Raw genomic sequence first — 7968 nt, 5'->3', positions numbered from 1 at the left:
TTAAAAATAAAAAGGTGTGGTTGGCGACAGGACTAGCACTTCCATTTCTACAGGGAATACTGCAAACTCTCAAACAGAAGCTACTTGGTAAGCAGGAGGCGAGAACAGAAAACATGCAGAGATGGCTGAGTATTTGTTACAAATGCAGCCCTTCTTCAAGCACATGAATCATTGCTTAGCTGATCTTGATTTCTCCAAGTACACTTGTTGATATGCTACAGAGTATGTCTTTAAAGCAACAGTGCCATGAAGCAAATATCATTATGAGTTATGTGACAAGAAATGGGAAATCTGACCTATCTCTCTCTTTGCTGTCTTATTGTATCAAAATATTACACTGTAAGGTTGCTGGTGGTTTTGCCTGTTTGTTCCTGTGTTTCTGGTGGTGTTTTTTTTAAATTGTGGTCTCTTAAACTATTCCTTAGTAAGCACTGGAGTTTTTATTTGGGCATCTCCAGGTTAATATTAAAATCAGTATACATGCTTTTCAACTCATTCATGAGAATTAACTTGAGCGTTTGGGTTTTCTGGAAACACTAAAGTTAAATATGCATAAGTCACTTTTTTTTTTTTTTTTTTTTTTGTTTTTTGCTTGTTTGGGGTTTTTTTCCGGAAACACTGGATGGCGCAACAGCAGAGAAAGAATTTGTTTCTAACAAAATCAGAAAATGATGCTAATAAATAAGAATTGCAGAAAAAATTTAAGAAACTTAAAATGTTTGATTATTTTCAAGAATATTTAACACTTTCTCACAGATATTTGGACAACAAATACTGGGGCTGTATAAATAGCAAAATAGACTTCTGATTCCTATTTTTCAGCATGTTTAAAATTCCATTGCTCATTAAAATAAAAGAAGCGGTAATTCCAGGATCAGGTTTTAGACTCAGATGGGTTTTTCCATTGTGTATTTTTCCAAGCATGATAGAATACTTGGTTTGCATGTTCAGCACAGGTTTCTAAGAAGAAAAAATGTGCAGAATGGATTTGAGGACTTTCACTGGCAGCCTGCAAATCTGTGACGTGCAAATGTTAATGTTCTTAACTTGAGTAACCAGATAAGCACCTGAGCATTAGTAGAGATAGACTTTTGGTGTAGGATTTGACCACAGATTTTTTTTAATGGTTGGACAAAGCAAGAACGGGCTTTTGGTGGTTAGTCCAAATGTGGTATGGCCCAGGGCAAGGAGAAGGGTCTTCAGATGGCGGTCAGATGGGTCCACTCAGTCTGTGGGGACAAGGACTTGCACACTGACAAGCTTTAAGAATGCTGTCTGTGTTCTGAAGAAGCTAATGAAAGATTGTGGTGGTCCCAAAACAAAATATAAGTTGTGAGTCTAGGAATTAGAGAGAGAAGCAGAAAGCTGTGGCTAACGCTTCCTAGAGAAACTAGGAGGCTAGTTTCCTTCATGAGAAGGAGTTGGCAGAGAATTAGAGAGCTGAAGTCTTTCAACAAAGGTGCCCTAATATTTGAGCTGGAATGGTCATAAGAGGCTGGCTCATACAAGACATAATGAAGTAGAGCTTCCCAAAAGAAAACTTTTTCCATATGAATCATGTTTTTGCAAGAGCTGAGAACCTTACAGTGTCAACAGTGTGCAAGGAATGGGAGAGCGGACAGATGAGACTATGCCTAAGCCCTACATATAGATATGTAAATTTAAAGAGAACCTCCCCCAAAAAATCATAAGTTTATGGTAATAAATAAATTTACATGTAAAAATTCTAGGTCATTCTTCAGCAACAGCAAATCTCTCACTGAAGAAACCTTGTATGCTCCTCATCACTAATGTAAACCAAAAACATAGTCAAGTCATGCCAGATGTAGTCAGTATTACAAGATCTACAGGTCTAATCCACCTTCCTGTAATATGAGTTGGATAGCATGTAACCTGTATGCTGCAAGTTGTGTAGATTCATTTGAGGACAAGCATTTTAACTTCTTCTCCTCCTAAAACCAGTTATACTTGTGTCAAGATCAAAAATTATAGTGGAAGAGGAGAGCTAAGCTTAATACATTAAAAAAAAAAAAGACATAATGACGAGAATTATTTTTTGCTCTTCTACAGAAACAGATTTACTATGTAATTTTCTTATTACTAACCTTCCATGACTCTATTTGACTAGCACAGACTTTGCCCTAAAATGCTACACATGGGTTTCTAACATTATATTACAGCAATGTTGGATCACACGTAGCTGAAACTGGCAACAGTTTTGTTTTGTTTTGTTTTGTAATATGTCAGAATTAACATAGAACACAAGGTTTATTATCCTGAAGTTAAATTGCCTTTTAGTTCTAGTCTGGCAAATATTACTGAGATTATTTTTATTCTAGTAGTATCCATAGCGTCTAATGACACTGGGCCCTCACTGACCTCATTACAGTTACAGTCGGGTTCCATTTATGTAGCTGGTGATGTGTGATAAAGTTGAAACATTTGGGTTTTGTTTTCTGGGCATTCACTAAGTCATTTCCAACTGGATTTCTCTGAACCAAACTGAAAAACTTTTGCAACAAACAGGCCTGAATTCATTAGCCAATTTTTTTCTCATTTATGTCTTGAAACATGGAATGTTTGTAGTCCACAGCAGCCTAAAGCTTTACTTGTAAATAAATTATTTGTACTGTCCTGATTTACCGTGTGTTTAGGGGCCATAACCTTTTGCCTGAGTGATACCATTTAGTGTCAATATCATCTCCCTGAGGTAGTGTGATTCCAGTTCTGGCCACTTGAAGCTATAAGAAGTATCATGGAGCTCTGACAATATCAGACACTTTTTGAAGACAGACCTTTAATTTTATGCTTGCGTTAACCAGGAAACATTGCAGAAAATGCAAAAGACATCAAAATCTTATGCTCTCTTCCACAGAAAGATGATCTAAATGAGTTCAAGGTCTCTTAAACTATTGTGCGTCAGACATCTGGACACCGTGATTTAAAATGCATTACATTATCCTGGATTAGAAGATATTTGGACATGTGATTTGGCACAGCTTTAGAAACCTGTCCTAAAATATCAGGTGAAAACTCCCTGAATTGGTCTCCAGTTTGTTGAATTTTGTCAGCAACAGGTGATTCTGGAGTTAGCAGCTTTCTCAGCGGGTCACAGACTGAAGACCTGGAACTGAACAGCAAAAAGAAATAAAATATGTTCCAATTGGCACTAAGGGATTGGTTTCCTCTGTAATTTAGCGGACTGTGATTAGTCTGCTTTAGGTTTGATCTGCTGTGTAATTGTTCCTTCCCTATCACACGTGTGCTCCTGGAAGCTTCTGGTTCTTGGCTAGCTTGAAAATCAGGCAATTTATTTTGGTGACTAAGTATGGACCTAGGAGCCTAGCTTCAGATATTTATTTTCCTTGCTGATAAATCACTGCTGGGCAGCTTCCTGCCAGCAGCACAAATGCCATGAAAGGCTATACTGGAAATTAAGAGCTTTTAGCCAAATCAGGACTTGGTGAGTACCACGTATTACAATATTGATTTCTATTTCTTTATGGATGAGATTCTCTAAGCATTATTGCCTGCTCTGTATATTTAGAGAAGGAAGTAACTACAACATTTCCATTCCAGAGAAACAGCTTTGTGGCCTGCTCACTACTGAAATCCATTAAGTGACCCTAGAGGGTGGGAAAAGAGGTTGTTTTTTCTCTTTAAGTTATATCTTCTGCAGCTGTGTGACAGAGTATGAGTCTGTCTGTGTGGTCAAGGCCATCTATCTGACTGCTGTATTTTTGTCCTACATTTGTTTATATCAGCATCCCTTGTGGATACCATAAAGCACCTATTTTCAAAGCATTGAAATTGTAAAAATATGCTATTCTTTCAGAAACATTTTGTCAGTGATAGGCAAGTCATTGCCAAGATGAGAGCGAACCTGGCAGAGGTTTGTTCCTTTGGCTCCACCCAGCTTTGTGCAAGTTTCCAGCAGGCTTTTCAACTGTGCATCTCTAAGTGGCTCCAGTCAGCTGGCTGATGCTGAAATTGCTGTTGTTGTAAGGTCAGCAAAGGCCTCGGGTTTTGTTTGTTGATTTTTTTCCTTGATTCTAAGCTCTTTCCTGTTGTGCTATTGTGCAACTGGAGCTCTTAACAAAACATGTGTCCCTAAGACTGCACTCTCTGGGAAGTGCTCAGTTTGAAAAGAAAGTTGCCAAGTTGCAGTAACAGCATTTGTATTCTGGACAAAAATTAGTTTAATGATTCTGGATTCAACCATGCCACTGAAGGCTAAAAGAGGCATTTTACAACAGAAACAAACCATACCAAATACTCAGTAAGCTGTTCAAATGTCTATGTCATTACTAAGACTCTCATTACCACTGGGACATAATGCTGGGTTGGGTTTGTATTTTTGCAATGCTTGAAATACGTGACAGGCTTCTGGTTTTTCTCTTCATTTGTTCTTACTTCTCAAATACAGTTGTTAAATGTTACAAAGATGAGCTCTTTTCTACAGTTGCTGAAGCATACAGTGAAGGGACCTTTTTGGTGAGCAAATTAGATCCTGTGCATTACCTTCATTTGAGATTCCATACAGATTTTGGTACATAAAATCTGTTAAAAATGCATTAAAAAAAAAAAGTAATTCTTACAATCCTATTTAAAAGTTATATGTGCTAAGGCTTGAAAAGTTTCTAATTAATTTCCTCTTTAGATTTTGTAAAGTTTTATGTTTCCTTCTGTGCAAGGCAAGGTTGTCTTGCTAGACTTACATGTGGTATACATTTTGTTCAGCTTCGTGTTCTCTGTCAACTTTACCAGTCAGATATTACACAAGTAATCTGGTACCCATAAGGCTGCTTCTTTCTAAATACTAACAGAGCACTGAAGAAATGTTTGAAGGATGCAACAGTAAACACAGGGGCTGTAGCTAGCATCAAGTCTTTCACAGGAAAGCATTTGCCAAAAGCTTATTTCTAATACTATCTTGGCTTTGGACAACCTAAAAAATATCTGACATGCTGAATGAAGCAAGCATAATTCCCAAACCATACTTGTCTTAAGTTCTGTGATGCCTATGGAAGTAGTTGGGCTTTTACTGAAGAAGTACTTATCCAACACTTCCTGTCTTGAAAATAACCACAGTGCCTTGATATTGAAAAGCAATGAAGAACTCTGATACAAAAGCAATGAAGAACTCCGATATCAAATTATCTCAATCGGATTTTGTTCCTTTTTTCTAATCCTGTGAAGACCTGTGAAATGCACTTATTTATAGATTCCTCCCTATCACCAGTGTAAACAAGCTCTCCTTCTACAGCTAACTCATTCCTGGCAATCACAGTAAAAGTAGCTGATAATTTCTCCTATTTTTCTCAGAACATTTTCTTTCCTTTCTCTAGTTTCCTCAGGAACTGGCTGTAAACAACTTATATGTATGCAGTATAGTAATACTGCACATGTCCAGAATTGAATCAGGTCTCTTTCAGGTCTGCAACTGAACAGGTTTCATTTTATAGTTTCTTTTTTCCCCATGATAACTGCTCCAAAACCAATTTTATCCTTCTTTCCCTTACATTCATTCTTTTTTATTGTGGTCCTAGTGGTTCCCTAGGAACTGTCAATCAACATGTAACACAGCTTTACTGGGTGAACATAGAATCTATAGTCTTTTCAGATGTATGGCTGAAACACTTGTACTCTTTTGTCACTACGGTCCCTTGCACAACCATTCCACCATCAGTTTGAATTCTCATTCATTTAGATTTGTCTTGTGCAATATGGTGTTGCCTATCCCGTTATGTTATCTCCTTTGGGAATGTGGAAGTATATCCTGATCTCAGTCCTCTTTGTGTGGTTTCTAGTATTTTTAACTATTTGCATGTCACTGTGATGTGGTTACATACTGTTGCCTTTCTTCTTGTAACCACTGCTGGATGCAGCCTACAAGCATGGCCTCTTCTACAGCTTATTTTTTTTGCTTTTATAAAGGTGTTCTTGCATGAGCATTTATATGGCACTAATACTATTATACTGGAAATCTGTCTTTCTCATTTCTCTTATATTTCTTTTTTTTGACTCCACAGTGCTACTGGAAATGTTGTATATTCTGCTGGTGGCATGAAAAGTGCTACTGATTTACATGATCTTTCCACTAGTGGTCAAAAAATCTAAGAAATTGTTCCCTGGGACAGCTGAACTGGTAAAACTTTTCTTTTTCACGATCATGTAAACAGCACTGAACAACTCTTGCTAAAAAATATATCCTTTCTCTGCTTGTTTTTTGTTGCAATGGGCAATCTTTATAAATGGTGCTATAAACACAATCTGGCTATCATCAAGTAGGAATCAAGCATGTCCTTCCCTCTGCGAACTTTCTCCTTTCGACATTAGTAAAGGGACACACAGATAACAACTGCATCATCCCACCTCCTACCAGAAATATTAGGACATTTATCTGATACGCTTGTGGCTTCTTTGAATGCAGTTTAATACTCCCACTAGGGTTTACATAACTTCTCTAGCACAGTGGCCATGTGGCAGGGAACTCTGCTGTTGCAGCTTGCTGTGAAACACCAGCAGTCTTTGGGGCCTCTGGCAGACTGCTGCTTACTCCTGTTTTCTATTGAGCAGGGTTGCTTCATTTTTCTGTGCTTTTGCAATTCCCTCTGCAGTTTTCTTTGTTACAGGATCTATTTGAATGCCCCTCCTCCTGCCCTTACTCAAGAATTCTTTCTGTTTCTGTCATTTCCTAAGATTTGGGATTACTTAATTTCTTTCAGTTTCAGAGTTCTCATCTTTTTTTCCAAGCCCTTCCCAGAAGCCTGATCTCACAGAGATTTTCTTGTATTCTTCCTAATTTGAGAATAGTATCCATTTTTTTTTTCTCATGATGTTTTAGGAATAATGATGCATGGTGGCAAAGCTTCAAGAAGTTAATCTCTTCAATATGCAAGTCTGTCATATGCTTTCTTGCCCTCTCTAAAACCTGAGCTATTAAAAAGTTACAGTAGAGTTCAGTAGCTTGGTTGATGGACGGAACAAGAGCATGCTGAAGTGGCATGAAAAAGCAAGACAGATGCTTTTCTGGAGAAATAAAGCCGCTGATCTAGACACTCAGAGGAGCACAAATCCCAGTGTAGAAAATGAAATTATAAGCTACAGAAAGATCAAAATGGAAAGCCAGAAACCAGTTGTAATGGAAAGCTTAGCACAGAAGAGAGTGGTGTCATATGGACATTAAACAGAGAAAACAAGTGGGCAGGTAGAAAAAAGAAGGGATAGCCAGAACAGAGCAGAGGAAGGAAAGCCTCATTATTCACAGCACCAATCTGACTCCTCTGGGGACCAGCTAAAGAAGCAGAGTTTTGCACTTATTTTTAAGTTTAAAACTTATCTTAAGTTTTTGAAGTTGTCTCAAGAGAGGACAGCTGTACAGACAGTGTTGGAGAGAAGATGCAGCCTTTGGGGGAAAATGAAGAGCAGACGAGAGCGCTGTTTATCTGTTTCTGTGCTACGCTGGTCCTCTTTAGAAGGAAAAGTGTAAATGGAGGGAGAGAGCACTTGAGTTAAAAGGAAATAATGAGATAAACTAAGATGACGATAAGGAGTGGGGTTCAAGGCAGAATGGACGTCAGCCATTTCAGAGGTAGAAAAAGGAACTTGAGAAAAGGAGGCAAAATGAGAAAGAAAAAGCTAGTGGGAGCAGCAGAGGAGCAAGGCAGAAAGGAAATAGAATCATAGAATTATTTAGGTTGGAAAAGACTTCTAAGATCATTAACCCAGCTCTGCCAAGTCCACCACTAAACCATGTCCCTGAGGGCCTCATGAAAATGTCTTTTAAATGCCTCCAGGGATGGAGACTCAACCACTTCCCTGGGCAGCCTGTTCCAATGCTTGACAACCTTTTTGGTGAAGAAATTTTTCCTAATATCCAATATCTAAAACTCCCCTGGCACAGCTTCAGGCCATTCCCCCTTGTCCTATGACTTGTTACTTGGGAGAAGAGACCAACCCCCACCT

The sequence above is a fragment of the Strigops habroptila genome, chromosome 3, assembly GCF_004027225.2.
Source record: "Strigops habroptila isolate Jane chromosome 3, bStrHab1.2.pri, whole genome shotgun sequence".
Taxonomy (NCBI): Eukaryota; Metazoa; Chordata; class Aves; order Psittaciformes; family Psittacidae; genus Strigops; species Strigops habroptila.
The sequence above is the reverse complement of the archived record's forward strand: the minus strand, read 5'-3'. Positions refer to the sequence as shown.